Source organism: Zonotrichia albicollis, chromosome 2, assembly GCF_047830755.1.
Source record: "Zonotrichia albicollis isolate bZonAlb1 chromosome 2, bZonAlb1.hap1, whole genome shotgun sequence".
Taxonomy (NCBI): Eukaryota; Metazoa; Chordata; class Aves; order Passeriformes; family Passerellidae; genus Zonotrichia; species Zonotrichia albicollis.
Genome location: NC_133820.1, coordinates 82,066,298 through 82,086,004, shown reverse-complemented (window position 1 = coordinate 82,086,004; position 19,707 = coordinate 82,066,298). Strand labels below are relative to the sequence as shown.

Genomic DNA, 19,707 nt, shown 5'->3' with positions numbered 1-19,707 from the left:
GTGCTCCCAGGCTGCCGAATATCTCAAACACATTTCTGCATCACTGCTGGTTGCTTTCAACAAGCAGCAGGGAAGAGGCATAAATGCATGTCTCAAAGAACTGAAATGAAGAGCTGGTGGAATGAGGGCAATATGGAGCTTGAGAATTGGGACTTAAAAGGGAGTAAATTGTTCAGCTGAGTGATGCCGATCTCTCTGTGAACTTCCACTGACATCACTGGGATACTGTTGTGCTGGAAAGTATGCAATTTGTGTATTTATACTGTGACCCACGAACCATAATTTAACATGGAATTCAACCCTCTGTGCTTAAATGACTGACACCCCGAGGCTACAGCAATTCAAAGAACAAAACAACTACTGTCTCCTCAGGCAGGCACGGTTCTTAAAAATATAACATTACACAGAAAACAAAGGTAGAATAGTTTCATAACTATGTACAACACACCTTAGCACCTTGTCTTATGCCAGATGTCTCCTCACTGCTGGCTATCTGCCATTTGCACCAGTCTCCCATTTCAGCTCTTGGCACAACCCACCAAGTCACTCCTTCTCATGACCTATCTGAAGGAGAAGTTAAAACCAAGCAGTAGCTGGAGGGTATCCATGAGGTACCTGCTTGCAAAGGAGATTGCCTCTCTAGCCAGCACTTCAGAAGTATTTATTCTATTTCTAGCCTTGTGACCATGCATGGCATTGGATTGTGTGTTTGCACTTTTATAACTCAGTTTACCTACCTTCTGTTTTATCCCTTCATGCAACCATCACTTAAAGAAAACCCTTAAAATGTTTTATGTTGAAAAACTGGGATTTTAGCATCACAGGATGGTTTTAACGCAGCAATTGTTGCTCAAGACCTCAGGCTGCAGTAGCAGAGAGGTGCTAGCAAACAAGAGCACCTCTGACTTTATCTGCACAACTAGGTGAACAGACAAACAAATACACAGGACTGCATAGGTACAGGCTACCTTGTTGTCAAGTGCAGCATTACAGTATTTAAGAACAGCTTGGCACAGTAGCTGCAATACTTTATTAATATAGTTTCTTCAAAGTTCATGCTACAGAGAAACTGGCTGCTACCCTCTCCCCCCCAAATCAGGCGTCTTTTCTGGAAATATTTGTGGGTCTGAAAGGAAACACTGTTTGCTGTGAAGTATTTGCAGAGTTCAAAGCTCACCAGTGGAGAACAACTTCTGGTTCAGCTAACAGCCGTGGCTCTGACTGTGAGAGCAGGCAACAACCTCATCTTACTGCTGCCACCTGCACAAGGATTCGAGGCAGAACCCCATGGGTTCACTTTCACATCCAGAAATCTGATGAAGTCAGGAAGGCACAGTCATTTCTAATTCCAGATAAGCTGCCTCAAAAACTCACAGCATGCTCCTTAGAAATGTAGCTGGGAAACCCTGGGAAATTCCATTTCTTTCTAGAAGGCACTATTCATGATGAACTGCTGCCGGACGTGGCCACAGTGAGACCCTACAAAAGAAAGAGGTGGGTTTGTTTTCCCCCCATTGCTTTCCTCCATGCTAGCTTGCCCTATGTTATCAGTAAGCTTACTGGCTGGGATGAGACCTTCCAGACACCTTGCAGGCAGTTTTGGGGCTGTACCCATTGCTTATTTGGGTACAGGAGACTTCTGATCCTCCATGCACACTGGATTTCCTGGCAGCCTGACCAAGCCTCCTGTTTTCCCCCCTTCCATCTTCAGAATCAATAATTTCAGTCTCTTATTGTTTCTGTTATATAGCTATAACTTCCCTTTGTTTATTTTGCCTGTAATCCTATTTCTCTGCCTACCAGACCCAATGGTTTACACTAGGGAGTGTTGCCAGGGGCCTCTAAGCCTGTTTATTAGAGAAAGGCCTTTTGCACTGCACTGTCCCTGGGGAAGGGTGGAGGTGTGGGCTCCAGCCACCTTCCCCCACCCCCCTCCATCCCCTCCCAGGAGCTCATCACAGGATCCCTGCTGTGGTACCCATTCCTGGCCCTATCCATTCTTCCCACCTGGTGCAAAAGGATTTTAGTGATGTACAGTACAGATGTACAGACAGCAGGCTATCTGCTTATTAACCCTTTCGGGTGGAAAGACAGACTTAAAGGACAGGGTGAGAGCTGAGGTGGTATCTCCAGAAGCCCCTTGCAGCAGGATTTGTGTCCCTGCTTGCACCCGCCTCTCTTGTGGCTCTGGTGCCCTGCAGACTCTACCACTGTGCAGTGATCAGTGGTGGGCTGGTGAGTTTGGGGTTCTTAGGGACTCAAAGCACCTGGACAGGACGGCCATGAGTAAGACATTTTCCCACTAACAGCTGCCTGGATATAGCAGAAACCTCCTCAAAGCCTCTCCACGTACTTTTCCTTCTCTTTTGACTCCATTGTAATACCCAATATATCTCTATTAGAATGACCAATGAATCTTTCAAGGCTCATGCTTGGTTCCTAACACAGTACTTTTTAAATGCTAAAATAGCCCTGTGAGCACCAGTTATCAGGTGGTTACTCTCCGAGGCATGGAGTGCACTTACTGAAACTTGCAGAGTTGGGATCTACTTCAGGGAGTCCTTTGGTGCTTTGTTTTTAAAGACCGTTCCCCTCCCCCACTCCCTTTTTCTTTTTCACTGACTTGCTCCTTCCTGGCAGGCAAGTGACCACAGAAAACATTCTTAACTTGCTCTATATCTGATACTTATTTATGTTTTCTTCTCGATTACTGTTAGCCAAGAAATAATTCTCTACTTTATCTTCAACTGAAACCAGAAAAAAACAGCACAGGCCACAGTTTCAGGACTGTGAAGGGTTTTCTCTTGCTTTTTCTTTGCTGTGGTTATTATATTTCCATTTTTTAAGATGAATAAAGATTACTGAAGCACTGAATTAAAACATTTGCTATAGTGTCAAATATTTGGGTTTTTAAAAGTAGAGAAAACTTACTAAATGCTTTTCAAAAGTTTTTCCCACTGACCACAAATGGAAACTCTTTTGAGTTCTCAAGGTAAAATCTTGGGCTTTTGATGTTGATCAGAACGAGTCCTTTGATGCCTCTTGTTTATTGTTGAGAAGCAGCAGAATGGAAGGAAGCAGAATCGCTCAATACACTTTGGTTTATATTCCTGTTTTCTTCTGCGATGGCATTTGAACAATTTCAAGTAGATTAACTCATTACCTTAAAGCAGAGTATCACCTGGGAGAGCAAGAGGACAATCTGCTGAATGAGCCCAGTTTTACACCCAGTTTTGCTGTCTAGACTTGCACTGAAGAGAGGCAGATTTATGGATGGTGGAGAATGTAGTGGTTAGATTTTCTGAGTGCAGAAGGAGTCACAGTGGTAGTATGGATGCCCACACAGCAGTGGTTGCATACTTGCATGTAGCATCTAGTACATTAATTACAGTTTTGCCAGAATCCTGCAGCATAGACAGAACTTCTCTGACTCTCTAAGGTTAAAATAAATAGTGATTGCCTCTGGCAGTACAGCATTTACGAAATCAAATGCATGTGTTCTATATCTGTAGTGCTACACATGTACCACTGTTCTATAAAAGTGCATCTGTGCCTTATCTTGGATCGGATGTCATCATCATCTTTGTATGGCATTTACTGGCAGGATACCATTAGAAATTAAGAAAACATACACTTATTAATGCCCAGCATTTATCTCCATATTGCTAATAAAAGCCAGATCTGTAACATCTGAATCCCCTTAAATAGTATGAGCTAGCATGTGGCCAAGCTGCTGGTTACCAGGCTGACCAGGGATTGCTGCTCTTGTCTGCTCGTTTACTCCGGCCTTATCTGGCATGCCAAGTGTCAGCAGTGATTCACTCAATTTGCATTCTAGAAGGCAGAAGGAGTCTGAAGTGGTAATTAGGCTCTCCATTGCCCTGCAAGTTTTACTACTGCAGATATCCAGAATCTGATTCTCTTTTGCAGGTTAACAATGTGCTGGGCAGAGCCGTCAATTTCAACAAAGGTGGAGATTTGCACTTGTAAAGGAGGACTGATGCTGTTAGATGATAGAGATAGAAGAAAGGTAAACCTTTATTCTCCAGCTGACTCCAGAAAACTGCAGCTCTAAATGTATACTCTAGACATGAGATTGTCGTGGTTTATGGTCGTGTAAAGTTGCTTAAATAATTAAAAGAGAGTCTGCCAAAGAAAACAAGATGCAGAAAAAATCTTATCTTGTTTCAGATGACTGGGATGTCTTTCCTCTTGGTGTTGTCCATTTGTTTGAAATAAAAAAAAAAAAAAAAAAAAAAAACCAAAAACAAAACAAAAAAAAAAAACCTCGAAGCAGCCAACCAGGAGAGAATAGCCCAATTGGGAGACCTTCCAGCTTAGATAAACCTGCAAAATGGGCTCAGATGGGATGAGGCAACATTGCGTCTTCCTCTACTTGCAAAACACTCATTGTTTCCTCTTTCCTGTAAGCTAGGGCAACTGGAAAATACAGAGGAGTGTTGACTGGTACACTAAGGGAGAGATCAGTATCACTCACTTCAGAGGTTTTGAGATGTGTATCTATTTATTCCACCTGCTGTGAACTTAAGTTTGCTGTAGAGTATTACCTGCAGTAGAGGCATTTCTTCAGATGTTAGAGAAACTAGGACTAAATCTAGTTTACAAAGCTAGCAAGAATGCCAGAACCAACCATGAAACGGAATTTCCTAGTAGAACTATTCACTCGTATTTGACAGGAAATTTTAATAGCTAAATTTGTATTGATGGACATAGCAAATGCATAAAAAAATGAAGGTATTTACACAGGTTTTATAGCAGAATGTTTCTGTGACAGGTAAACATTGCAAATCTACATGAAGGACATCCAGAAGTAATAATTGTGGACAGAAGACTGAGCTGAGGTCTCAAATTCTCTAAACAGTGGAAATACAACAAACATAGCACATACCAGTGAACATAGCTCAGTTATACCCATCATTAAGTAGTTTGCATCTCCATAGCTCAGTTAATTTGCACAAATAACCTTAAGCAATGGTACAGAAGTGGCCACTTTAATGTCTGATTGGGTAGTGGAATAAGTCTGTCTTATACCTATCGAGAGAGAGTGTAGAGAAATGTAGCCCATTTTCAAGTGTAGCAAAGTCTAGTTTTGAAATGAGTAGCTATATCTTCACATTGATATTTCAGGCAGTACAAATGCTATTTTCTGGGATTCATATGGAATTCTTCATGGCAGCCAGTCTGACAGTAATTGTACTATCACGAGCCTACCTTTATTCGAAAGTAGGATATTTGGCTGCCTTAACCTATTTTGATTTGCTTTCCATTCTTTAACATCCCTCAAGACCTCACATTAGTAGCTGATGGATGCAAATGCTGGTGTTTTTCTACTTGTTCTTTCTCTAGTAGTGGCAACTTGAGTAGTTTGTCAATCAAAAATGTTTCTTCCTTATTTTTTTAAAAGATATTTCAGTGTTAGCATCATATTGATGTGACACTGCATTGTTTTACTGTTATGGGGTCACTTTTTCCAACCTCAGGTAAGAATTTGATAACAAATTGTCAGTGGGGTGGAAAATTCATTCACTCAAATCCAGAAAAATGAGAACTGTAATAGTCCTGTTTTATTTCTCAGGTTAATACCCTTACTGACTAGCTATAGAGTCTGTCCCTGTTTTCCTACTTTGCTTTTTCCTTCCTGGAGCCACTTTTCCAGATGAAATTCAGCACTTCTGCAATACATCTTAGAGTGCATCTTCAAGGCCAAAGGTTTTGGACAAAAGGATATGATACATATAAATTAAACACTTTTACCACCGAAGGAAAGCAGATGGTGACAACTGCTGTTAGTAGGTGCCAAAATACTAGTGAGGTTTTTTTTAAGATAGTAACTAAGGTAATTGACATAGTAGTGGTAAAATAAAATCTAACTTGGAAAAATGTAGGTTAATACACTCTATGCAATGAAAACATTAGATGCAATTTTTTGTCTCTGTGTGGGTTTGTTTTGGGGTTTTTTTATCCTCCATTTCTGTTTTAGCTAAAAAAGAAAAGGTGCAGTAAATTAGTCCAATCAGTTTGGTAAAACATGAAAATTAGCAGAGGAATTTGAACAGAGTAATGTATTGAAAGAGCAAAGATAAGTGTACCAGTCCAAATGAAAAATAATTTTATATGCTGTCAGGATATGAAATGGCTTGGATATACTGAGAAACAGCTGATCAGATAAATATGATATTTTCTTCAAAAGTTGAAAGATAAAGTTTGCCAAAATGGAAACTCAAGTGTCTAAAACTGCTACTACATATTGACATTCAACTAATGTGAAAGGCCCTAAAAAAGTAACACAAGAACATTCAGTGACAGGTAATATTTGGCTTAAATTTCCACTTTAATAATTAAAGCAGTTGTTTCAGTCTGTAGTAGTTTTATTAGAACCAAATTCTTTGTACATGACCGTATTTTTGTTTTGCTTTTTTCTTCAGGCCTCTTCCTTATTGAGGCAGAAGAACAATACTATGAAACGTCTTTGGGAGAAGTTTTTACCACTAATGCTGTTCATATTGAAATACAGGGTATGAACAAACAGATGGCAATGACAAGAGCTGCAATCACATAATCACAGGGTATCTGTCAGGTGAGAATGTCCCCAGTCCAGCTTCTTACCCAAAACAGGAGAAACTCAGAGGTCAGATCAAGAAGTGTTGTATTTTTTCCAGTTGGCTTTTGAAAATCTCCAGGAGAGAGCACAGATTCTCCTGGCAACCTGTTCCACCTGTTCAGCTCTCCAGCTGTTGTGCTTATATCCAGTTTGTTGTATCCTTTTGTTTCAGTGTGTGCCTGTTGCCCACATTCTCCCACCACACACCACTGTGAAGAGCCTGGTTCCTGTTAGCACAATATTTCAGCATGGCTAAGTCCCTCTAAAAGATGCTCCTGCCCTTCAGCATACTGACTGATACCCTCAATTTGCTGCCATCTGCAAGATGGATTAAGGTGTAGTCTTTCACTTCCTCCATGCCTCTGACATTAAAAAGGACAGGTCTCAAAACTCTTGTAATTGGCCTTCAGGTAGAGTACAACCCATTAACCTCTCATCTCAGAGCATAATGATCCAGTGCTGAAGAATATTGCCCTGTTCTGATATATTCTCACCTGGGTGGTTCTGAAAACCAGGTTACTTCCTTAAAAAAAATTGTTCTAATCTGAATGGGGAAAAAAATAGTGGTCTATTCTTGTCCTGGAAACATTTTAAAAGGAAGTCTTTTAAACAGTGTTCTTGCTAGCAGGATGTATCTCTGGCCAGCATATACAGAGATGGTCTGTGTTATAAATGATTTTACAGAATTGCACTGTTGAGCTGAGAAACTTGATCCGGCATTCCGGTAGCTGAATCCTTCCAGCACAAGTATAAAAATGGCTAAAATTGTCAGCATCAAACTGTATAAAGCATCACCAGCAAGTTCTTGCAGGATACATGCTCCAGCCCTTTGCCCAAGGAAAATAAATTATTCTGGCATGTAATAGAAATGTTTTATACCAAAGTAACTACCACAATTTTTTACTAACATTCACACTGATTCCTGAAAGTTCTGTTACATTTAAACCCACAAGATTTGGTTTTTCAGCCAAGTTCAATCAATTTTGCAGCAAAATACTTCTATTTTGCTAATGATTGTAAGAAGAATAAATGCTGCAGAAAAACTTAATTGTAGAAAAATAAACTTGCAACAATTCTTGCAAAAATGGGAAAAGCCACAGTTTTCCCATTTGTTTGTAATTTTTCTCAAAATTCTCTGGTTTAAGTCCATAGTGACCTCTATATAGAGAAAAATTGTTCTTTCTTACTGATTTCCGTAAGACAAAAAAAAAAAAAAAAGAATGTAGTAGGATGTTGAAAAGATGGGCAGAATGCATTTCTTAGAACAGTTTTTCTTCCTAGAACAGAATTTCCTAAGTGAAAAAAAATTCAGCTTTCTTTTTTTTTTTTTTTTTGCCTAAGTGAAAAAAGTCTATTTTGTTTGACTTCATTTGATTCATTTGTATGTAGTCCTGTAAATAAATCAATTAAGATGATGCTTGATTTGCTGTGAGAACAACAGATTAGTGCTAGAAGATAACCAATGCCTAGATTGCCTGTTATACTCTCTTTGCCTGGAAGAATCAAGATGACTTTTTAAGCAAAGAGAGTTGTTATATTGCCTTAAATTGATACGGATCCAAAAAGACCAAAAAAAAACAATCAAAACCAAAGCGAAAGAGAAAACTGGCCTTCAGAATCTGCTGGCTTCTGTTGTCCATGAAAGTTGTTTAAACGGCTTCAGCGCTGAAATTCAAATATGTGTCACCATTTCATAAACTGAAGGATCCAGAACATTTACACAAGGCTGGTAAATGTCTTATGTTACAAAACCCCTATTTTTTCCATTAAACTCCATTAACCTGATTGGAATGGCAAGAAGGCACTCACACCAACAGTGAAGAAGCATGTCTTTTTGGCGTAGTGACAAAATAGAAATATTTAACTCAACAAAATAAATTACAGATTTAGAAAAAAATTAAGGTTTCTTATCTTTAATTTAAATTTCTTACCTCTTTTATAGTATCCAGGCAGCCATATACAGAGAAACACTTTTAGGAAGCTGTGTTGGTTTTGGCCACTTAAGTAGTTTATAGAATGAGTTTTTGTTAATGAAAAAACAGTTTTGAAAAACATTTTCATAGTGGATATATTAAAAAATACTTTACTAATTAAAATAAATCTATAAATATTTGTAAAAGAAGTGTATTATGCTTAAGCTGCTGACTATTTTGTTTTACAAATAGAATATTTGACAATGTTGAAAGTGCTGCATGAACTCACTCTGCAGTGGTGATGATGGGATTACTTCAAAAAGCCAGCATAAATATCAGATGAAAAAACAGTTCCTCTGAAATGAACAGTCAGATAAAATGTCATCTCCTAGTATTTTTTTAAACTTTAACATTTTTTTTAATGCAAAAGGGTGTTTGTCAGTCTTTTGGTCTTTCTTATGGCATTTCTTAGATTCACAGACTCTTTCCTTTTGATTAAGACAGTTTGGACTGTTATTAAGTGTGTCTTGCAAAAAGAAATAAACACCCAGCGTTAAACTAACAAAAAGACTTCCAAAATATGAAGATGTCTTTCACGGTATCTGAAAACTTTTGTTGAAGAGTGGAGGAAGGATTGGATTTACATCTGGCTGGGTTATTTCAGCCTTAAGAATCAAATGGTTCTTTCAATCTATTTCTTAATCTCTCCTTGTCCTTTTCTCAGTTCATGATGAGGATGTTTTTGCTTTCTTTTCCTAGAGGCTCTGAACCAGTGTTTACAATAATTTTGGTTTGCATGGAAGTGTGATATATATTCAGTGACATAATAATAATGATCTTGTACTTTTTAGTATGCAATGATTTTAAAAGGCCAGGGGCATAATAGATGTCAGCCTAAGGAGGAGGATTTATTTTTCTCTCTCTAATGTCTGTCACTGTAATTCTGCTAAAACATAGTAAGAGTGAAAGTTTATTTTGGCTGAAATTGGAAAAAGTTGTTTATGCCACTGTGGCTAGTTTATTTTCCCCCACAGCATTCAAAAGATAAAGACCTGTATTTGCTGAAATTGCTCTAAAACAGACTGTGGAGAAAAAAAGTCTCAAAAAAGAGGAGTGGGAAATGAAAATGGGAAAGAGAAGAATGAGATACCAACAAAGGGAAAGAGAATGAGATACCAAATGAGATACCAAAAAGGAAAAGAGAAGAATGAGATACCAACAAAAATGGAAGCTATGTTATTTACTTTCAACAATTTTATTTTTTTCTAAACACTTGAAGAAAATCTGGTCTAGCAGCTGATAACTAATGTGCAATTCAGCTGCTCTTGAGACCTTACTAAAGTGGGAAGACTGTTGCCAATCCTCATGTGAGGATGCTCATAAACAAACCCGGTCACACCAAGGAAAGAGGACCTAACTTTGATTCCCCTTAATTTCAGGTAACACTGTGGCACCAGAGCTCATTCTCCTCAGCCCAGCTTTCAGCTCTTGATGGTGTGGGGTCATCTGTGGCTCCCTTTGTCATGGCTGGAGACAGACTGTGATCTCCAGAGGGTAATTGAGGTCTCTATATTGAGATTACCGTCTTGCTCTTGCTGTTGATTATGGAGGTTATCTGGCACAACTGTATTCCTAATTGAGGCACCTCATGGGTTTTACTTGTAATAAAACAGAAGTGAAGCCTGTACTATCAATGTTGAACAAAAGAGACTGCTCTGGATTAGAAAGGGAAATTATCAAAAAAAGAAAAAAAGAGAGAAAGAGAAAGAGAAAAAGAAAGAGAAAGAAGGAAAGAAAGAAACAGAAAAAAGGAAAGAAAGATGGGTAAAAATTAAAAGATGCTTTATCTTTCAGAAGGGTGAATACAGAGATGTGAGGAACTGTTCTTTTTCTGCCCACCACCAAGGGGTCTGTGGGAAAGAAAAGTCAGATAACAAGTAGGGCTGAGCACTACATTGCCCTTCACATCTGAAACACCTGTGTCACAGAGAAGGTGAGCCTTTCACTCAGTATTTCACTCAGCCTTTCACTTACTTCTCTGCTGTACCCTACCCTATAGAAACCCTTTCCTATGTTGGTTAATAAATAAGTTGAATATACCAATGGGGTTATTTAGTACAGGTTTTTATTTATTGAAGTCTTGATTTTATGTCCTTAGAACTCAATGAGCAATTGTTCATTGACAACACAGAGCAAGACCAAATCCTCCATCATCTTGAAAGGAAACTGATCTGTTATATACAATATCTAGTTTTCATTATTATCTAGAGCTTATGTTATAGAAATAATGCAAGATCCATATCTTTGATATATTTAAAAGACTGCAATTCTTCCCACTGAAGAATAATTGAAAGGTGGGATGACTCTTCAAAGAGATAACGAAATCTTTAAATCTCTTCAAATGCTATTATTACAATTATTCTACTAATACCCTATATAAAAAATTTACCCAGGCATCTAGTCTTCTCATTATTATACAAGTTTACCACCCCAGAACTGGTTTACTGAGTGATACATTTTTTGTCTATCTGCCAGGTGAAGTTGAATAACTGAGCAGTAAAGAGACCATCATAACAGGCAGATACATGTTGAGTAGAAAATAGAAATAGGTTATTAATATGTTACTCTTCTTTTTAAAAATTATTTATTTTCTTTAGGATAATTTATAATTTTCATTTACTGGATAGAATTTAAGCACCAACAGTTTACTTTGTCATTCTTCTTACGAAAGGCTGTTCCTCACATTTACTTTTCAGAAAGTAAACTCATATTCTGTTTAAACAGAAACTTGGCAACACATAGAAGTTCTGTAGGAAAGATTAACCAACCTGCTTAGGAGAATGCCTTGCAAAATCAAAACAGACCTAAAAGTATCAAGTTCAAATATATCTCCTGGTAGAGAATGATATCTCTCTGTAGGAAACACCCCTGGTTTCTTTACAGTGTTGTCATGAAATAAAATTTTTTAGTTCTGGAAAAAAAAATAGCCCCATAGCAAGGAATGTAATTCTTCTGGCAAACAGAAATGAAGTTTTGTAACCCAGAGTTTTCATTCAGGGGTTTTTACATCCTTCTGTGCAAACACTGTCACACCTCTGACACTATAAAATATTGTTTGGGAAGATAAAAAATGCATAAACAGGAGAAACACTTCTTATCAATGTGCAGAAGGAATCTTCCCAGGAGAAGTCATTGGAGAGTCATTATTCAACCTATGGAGAATGCTGATGTATGAGGAAGTATGTTATCAACAGAAAGAGATAAAAGCACTGGATCTACTCTATTCAGCAACTGCAAAATTAGGTTAGCTTTGGAAAGCTTCATAGTTGCAGAAAACATGAGGTTCTTTCAATTTTGTTGCATGTACCTGTGTTCTTGTGTGACAACACAGAATAAGCATAACAAATTGAACTAATTTTTTAAATTACTATTTTTCTTTGGAACCTCCAGTTTTTCAAATGAAGTTTTTATATGGAACCTCACTAATGATTTCATCTAGGGGTGGACACTTCTGAATGAAATATTATTAAGTTCTTTTATATTTTTACTGTGTGGAAAAGAAATGCATTAAGTAGTATTACTATAGCAGTAGTCATAATGATTTTTGACATAGGAAAATAATGTTGTGGTAGATTATACCTTTTATAAAACTGACTGGAAATGAAACATTAATTTTCAGACAAGCCTGCAGTTCAATAATCAAATTTCAGGGGTAAATACAGTTTCTCCATGAATAATAATAAAAAAAATTAAATCATACTGTTCTAATTAATATTATTATCTGAGGAAAAAAGTGCTTAGCATCCTTAGTGCAAAGAACAGATGCTTTAAAGCCATGAAATGACGCCTTTGAAGTTGTTAATTGGAGAAATCAATCTGTATATTGAAACAAATATATACATAGAGTCTGTGATTTTAATGTCTAGATTCGCAAAATTATTTTATAGATATGCTCTGAAGTTCAGGGCTGAGACATTAGTGATGGAAGATATTTTTCATCTGGGAAAGTGAATGGGGTCTGAATGTCTTCATTCTTCCCTGAGTGCTTGAGCAGTTATTCAGACTTATGAGGATTAGTTTGTTTTGTTTTTATAACTTGTATAGGAACACTTATTGACATGGAAGAAATATGTTACATTATGAGAAGGTTTTGTAGAAGGCCCAAGAATAAAGATGGGTCTGGTATTGAAAACCTTTGCCATGTGGATCCCAGAGGTGTTTGTTAGCAAGTCTCTCACATGGCAGCTACTGTCTACACTGTTTGTTGCTGATGTGAATTGCAGAGTTTGGGTCTGCTTGAATACACAGAGGGATTTGGAAAAAAACAGCATTCAGCAGGATCCCAAACCTATGTATACTGTAATTAGGTCTGTGAAAGTGAGGGCATGGGAAGGTGTGATGATTGTCCTTTTAAGAAAGAAATGGGACCGCAGAACCTCAAAACCTAAAAAGATTAAGTTGAAAACTGAGAGATACAGAACACAATGGGGACCTGTATGCAGAATTTTTCTCCTAGCAGAATCACCTGCCTGCATTGGGATTTGTGTCAAATTCATTGGACTTTGAGTGGATCTTGGGAAATGAAATAAAAAATCAATGCTCCCTTTCTTTGCAACTTTTTGTTTAAAACAGATTTCTACAATAGCAAAATTCCTCCTCACCCTCAGACTTCCACTTGGGATTATTTGATGCACAGCTATAGTCACTCATTTCCATTTGAGATAAATTTTGCTGGATGTGTTCTGATTTAACAAAGAAATATTTCCATTCCTTTCATGAATCAGCAGCTGTTGCCATCCCTGACAGCTGGCTTAGTCAGGCTGAAGCACCAGCTTGTGTTCATTGGGTGATGCTTCATTTGTTAAATCATTTGACTAGTCATATTGATGAGTAATATCTCACATGCAATCCAAAAAATAATTAGAAAACAGTCAGTGGCATTGCAAGCCATGAGCAGGATCCCCAAAGCCGATTACAGGAAATGTGAGATGCTGGCTCTGAGCATGCCTGGGGAGCTGGGATAGGGAGCAGGAAGGGTACCAAAACCAAGGATCCGTATATGGAATGGATTGCTTCAAATGCTATGCACAAGGAATGCTTAACTTAAAATGAAACTTCAATTTTTTTCCTTCTTCTTCTTCCCCCTCCCCTCCTCCCTTACAGAAAATTCTTTTATTCTGAAATGTTCTATAGTTCTGCTTCAGTGAAAAGAAACATTCAGGGTTCACAAAAACAGGTGCTGAGGCAGCTATGGAAAACACGAGCAATATCCTTCTGCAGAAATCTACAGGATGGGGTCTGGAGGAAAAATGACTCATTAGCTGGACAGAGGACATCACTTTATTTATATACAATGTCTTTGATCCCTCTCCCACTATTCTTCTATGCAGCTGTCCAACACTACATACACCTGAAGAACCCACAAGCACTCATTAGGCCCACATGGAATTTAAAGGCCTTGCTTTAGCTCTTATAAGTTGGGCAACAAGTTAACTGTGTCCCATGTTCCCTAAATACTTTTCCTTAGTCTGGCTTCCTAAGGAATGGAAGGCACACTGCCCTCACTGTCTGAGGTGAGTCTAATGTCTCTCACTTTTAAGGACATTGGCTATGTTATTCTCCTAAATTTCATGAGGACATTAGAACTTAGAGTACAATCTTTATTAAATGCAATAAAGTCTTTCTGTGTGAAAACTGTGTGAATACAGATGTATGAAGCCTCACAGCTTACTATAGAAGCAACAAAGGACAAGACTTGAATTCCTAAGAAAGGAGGCTTCCTCAGTTTATATGCTCATGAAATCTGGAGGTTAGCTGAAGTAAAAAAGTCTGGACAAAGCAAGCAGATGTAAGTGTTGAATATTAAACATACAAACCCAGACATGCTGGGATTTTCAAGAGTTCAGCAGAATTTGAAAATTCCTATCAGCTGCAATTAAGGAGCAATTAAGCCAGTGTGAAATGCTTCTGAACCCCTAACCCAGACTGCTTTGCCTAGCTAAACTTGTATGTTGCAGCTCTTGGAAGTGAATGAAGAGAAGTTCTTTTCTGTAGGTATCTCCACCCACCTTAGTCATGCAGCATGAGTAAAGACACATGTAGCTGAATGTAAATAAGGGCATCTGATAAAGCTATGTGTGACAGGAATTTTTAAACACTGGAATGGTGGCCTCACAATGTCACTCTGCAGAGCTGGACTCCTGTGCTCACAGGCGCGGTTTTACTGTGTTATAATGCCTTCTGGATGGTGATAAGTAGCACACTGATATTTCTGACCAGCACCTCCAGCCTGGCAGTGTGCAGAGGGTGAAATTCCACTGTCTTTCCTCAGGCACTGCTCCGCCTGGAACAGCAGAAATGAGACATAAATTGTCAGTCCACATTTCAATGCATTTTGGGCAGAGCTTGCATTTTCACGTTTTACAGCTTTCAGATGAAAACAGTCACATGCTGCTAGGAAGGGGGCAAACAGTGTGTACCCGTGGTGAGATCAATCAGTAGCCCAGGAAAATCATTCTGCCTCCCTCTAAGTTTATGAAGCACAGGCACACAAAGCAAACTCTTCCCTATTCTTCCTGGGCAAGCATGTCCAGTCTCAGATTTAATCAAAGTGTTAATCCTAGGAGAGTTACACAGTAAGATATTGTACTCAGCTTTGAACATGAAACTACTAAGTGCCACAAATACCCATTGCCAGTAATATGTTCCCTGGGGATCCTCAAAGAAGCTCAGACTGTGGAATGAATGGGCTGCTTATTGCCCTCGGTCACACCTGTGCGAGCCCTGCTAATTCAGGCAACAGCACCTTAACCCAGGGGCACCAGGAGTGAGAGTGCATGGAAAATGTTAATGAGACTGATACCACTACAAATATTTAAAGAAAAAAAACTCCTGTTTGGAGTGCTCAATTATTTTGAGCTCTTTTGACTTCCCTTTGACAGAGCCTGGCAGATGCTGGTCATAATTACGATTGCTTAAACAAAAAAAAAAAACCCCGACCTATGGTTGTTAACAGTAACAGAATTATTGTTTATAAATGGGATTTATATAAATTAAAAGAAATGCTAAGGCTGAAAAAAACTCCAAGATCACCAAGTCCAAGCTTTACCCCAGCACCTCTAGGTGCTCACCTCTAGGCTGTTACCAAGACACATCTTTTGGATACTTTGAGGAATGGTGATTCCACTACTGCCCTGTTACAATGTCTGACCACCTTTTCAGTCTAGAATTCTTTCCCAATGTGCAAGACCCAATTACCTATTTAATGTGAAAAAATAGCCATGCCTAATTCACTTCACCCTAAGATGAAGGGAACGTATGTCTTGATGGAATAGATACCAAGTCCTGTACCCCATTCTGAGTTTGCCCCATAGTAATTTGTAGTGCTGGCTGTACATAATGTCCTCAGATCATCTCTACTGACTGCTCACTGGTAAGACTTCAGCTGTTTACATGTAGACTGCTTTTTTCTGGCATGACTTGAAGAAGTACCTAAGCTTCTCATGACCCTGGACATGTGTATGAAATGGTTTCTGCTGATTAACAGCATGATGGAAGAAACAGTGTCCATCCTCTAACTCCGGTGGTATTCGGGTCCATTAATTCTGCTTCAGCCATCCAGGAGATTTTTTTGCTGGGAACTATTAACCAGATAACTTTCCACTGCCATATTCCCTCCGATCTATTTATTTTCCCTAGAAAGACTAAGAAAGACTAGAAAAACTAGAAAGATTCTTTCCTAGAAAACCAAGACCAAAAAATGGCAAAACGGAGGATCAGACAAAATAGAGAGCAATACTATGGCATCAATGGACAAAAACCAATGTGATGAGGCAAACTCTCCCACACTTCAATACACACTGTAATTGGAAACAGGAGGTAAGAGGTTTTGGTCATATTTTTGATTTCTGTCTTGTGGTCACTTACTTCTTTTCTGGGAACATTACTCCATATTCCAGTTTTGAAAATCATATACCTGTTACTTATGGCACAATAGTAAAGTGCAGTTTATTTATATCCCCAAAACTCTTTCCTAGTGAAGCATAAGTTACAGACACATTTTTAATATTTTCTTTCTCTTAATATATTGATAGTAATAGAGCTCCCATCCTTTAAATAATTTTGCTGTTGTTGCTGTTTTTTAATGTAAACTATCAAACATTCTCTCTCACCCTCTATAGCTCCCTGTACCAATGTCCTTATTCATAGAGGTAAATTTTCAAGACTCCCTGGAGCAATGTCTCTGCTAGTCAATAGTACAGAGTCAAGGCCAGCTTGGATGGGACTTTGGTCAATCTGGTCCAAAGGAAGGTGTCCTTGACCTTGGCAGGGAGGATGGAACCTGATGATCTTTAAGGTCCTTTCCAACCCATTCTATATTCCAGTGAGACCTTGGTCCCAGGCTGGAGCAGTGATTTGAGGCCATCCATGGTGGTTACCATGCCCTTGGATGCTCTGGCTCCTGGGAGTGAGCAGTGCAGCTTCACAGAAGCAAGCTGTGCCATGCTACTTGCCCCAGGGCCAGAGACTTGTTTGCTGGCCTGTTTTATCTAGTAATATAGTTGCAGCCTAGAATTACATCCTCAGTTTTTGTCTTTTGATTTACATGAAATGTTTATCATTTGTATATGAAAAACAGAGTCTGAATACGGGCTTTCTGATCTTCTCAACCACTATGATTATTTTGTCAAGCTAATGAAATTATCCATTTGCATATCTATGTATTTTGAATATTTTGAATTTCTAGGAACATTATAAAGAAACAAAGAGACAAAGAAAAATTCTTAAACTGCAGCATTAAACTCCACATTTCATTGTGTGTATAACATTTATAACCTGCTAATTACCATAACATTGAATATGTAATCCACATTCATTTTCGTAGCAAAGTACTGCCAGAAGTCCACATTTCTATGTAATATTATTTTCATTGAATGAAAATTCTCAACAGTTTTATGAAAGCACTCTTACCTACCTCAAATTTCAAGTATATGTCATGTTCTATTTTGAATGTTAGAAATAATGTGTATAATTCATACACATATATTCATATGCAAAAGTGATGATGATGATAATAATAAATAATGAAGTAAAATATAATTCACTTGGAAACATTTGCTTCAAAGCTGAAAATTAATTTGTTTGCATTCCAGTGCAAAGTTGGAGTAATTTTGAGTTGTGAGATTTTCTCATGGGACAGACTTGCTCAGATTTGACCAGACATTCTAGGAATTTCAGAATCAGAGGGGAAAATTTTAAGATTACCATTTTTGGGGAAAATTATATAGCAACTTTTCAAACCTTGATTGTATTCCTAGAATAATAATTTTAAAAAATCTCTTAATTTTCAAGGCTCTAAACATGCAACATTTTTTACAGCTGTAGCCAAATGTGGTTATTGATGGACATTTTCTGTTTTTTTCACCAAGTAATGAGGAGACCAGAACTAGTCACTACTTTAGAAAGTGTGATCTGTATCATTAAGAAGGGGTCAGTATTTATCTCAGTGTACTGCTGAGTGTCTCCTCCTCAACTTCCAGAGATCTCAAGCTCATCTCCCATACTGTCCAAACCCCACTGGTTGGTTATGTGCCAGATATTAGCAACTTAATTATGGCAACTAAACTTGGAACGTGCCTAGGGAAATACACATCAGGCTTTGACATATGCTCCACAGAAAACAATAAATAATGCCAAACACATGCTTTCTATTTGTCAGCAATAAAAGAAATGCTTGTTGCAATCCAGGCATCAAGTGACAGTGCTAAAACCCCCTTCAGTAATATGTATACATTCTCCAAACACTTTAAGCTCCACTGGTAAACATGTCCAGTGTCACACTAGTGTGCAGTTTACTAACTAGGTGATGCTTCAATATTCTTTCTATATAAATATTTCTTGTTTGGGTTCTTTTTTTCTTTAGCAAGAAAAGAGCTGGAGTTTAAAAATGCAATCAGTAGTTCCTTTAGCACTCTGTCAAAAATTAATAAGCCAATTTATTCTTTGGTAGAACTTCATTGACCATTCTGAATTTAAATTCAGGATGATGTTGACCCACCAAGGAGAGTGAAAAATATTTGCAATAAAACTTAAGAAACGCACACAAAGCTGATTCACTTACATTGCTGCTCCCTGTTTGGTCAATGATCTTTGAAAGTTTTCTCACAATTTGCAGAAAAAAACCCAGTGGTTAAAACATTTCCAAATGGACCTGACCAAACAATTTTTTCAGCCTGTTTCAGGTGAAGCTAGTTTGAGATATGAGATTCACAAATTATGCACTTATTCAAGGAGAATCAAAAGCTCCTCATCAGATGTATTAAAATAAAATAAACTCCTGCCGGCTAAACATTTTTTCCATTCCATTGTATTTAGAAATCTTTTAATTAAACCAATAGTATTTTAAAAAAATCATATCCACAAGTACCAAAGGCCAGTGAAGAGCATTCAGGTGTCATCAGAATATGCAGGGCCAGATTCCTTTCCTTTATGATAATCTGTATTAAAGGACATAACCCTGTGGCAGGTGTCGTGCCACTCTTACCTCAGTAACTCTGAAAGCAGAAACCTCAAGAAATCTTGATCAGCAGCCATTGCCAGTGCCTTTCAACCCAGTTAATTCCCCATTCTCATTTCTGGGAAGATTGTATCATTCTAAGTGACTAAATCAGTCATTGGGAAAGATAGCAATAAATACTTATTAAACACAGTTGCAGCAATCAACTGCAGGGCCCTCTTCTCATTACAATTACAGATGCATTAATTAGTAAAGGTGACACTTCCTTAATATTACATAATGACATTTCTTACCCTATAGCTATGCACCATCCTGTGTAAGTATTATTGACCTTTCTGTGAAACCTTATATTGACTGCATGCCCAAAATGTAAACACAAGAAAAAAAATTCCAGCCTAGCAGCGCAACATAAGGTGATGAACATAAGCCCAGTCTCTAGGACAGGAAGAAGATAGATACCTTTCTGCCTGCATTTAATAAAATAGTTTGGGAATTAAGCTATCTCATAATAGTCCCATTTCTTTCTAAAAAAATAGTGGATGTCCTTTTTGCTGTGATGAGAGATACAACAGGGGCTTTTTTCTCCTGCAGTTCTGTAGACAGGTGCATAAGCTCTCCACCCATAAGAAACTAAGTGCATGCACATCAACATTATG

The 19,707-nt window shown here is 38.0% G+C and overlaps 1 long non-coding RNA gene across 1 annotated transcript; it reads left to right on the top strand.

Moving 5' to 3' along the window:
• Positions 1 to 1,193: 1,193 nt before the first annotated feature.
• LOC102071352 (uncharacterized) lies at positions 1,194 to 8,613 on the top strand. The gene is made up of 3 exons (XR_012579268.1): positions 1,194 to 1,494; positions 3,931 to 4,030; positions 6,447 to 8,613. It is a non-coding gene; the product is annotated as an uncharacterized LOC102071352 (long non-coding RNA).
• Positions 8,614 to 19,707: the final 11,094 nt, after the last annotated feature.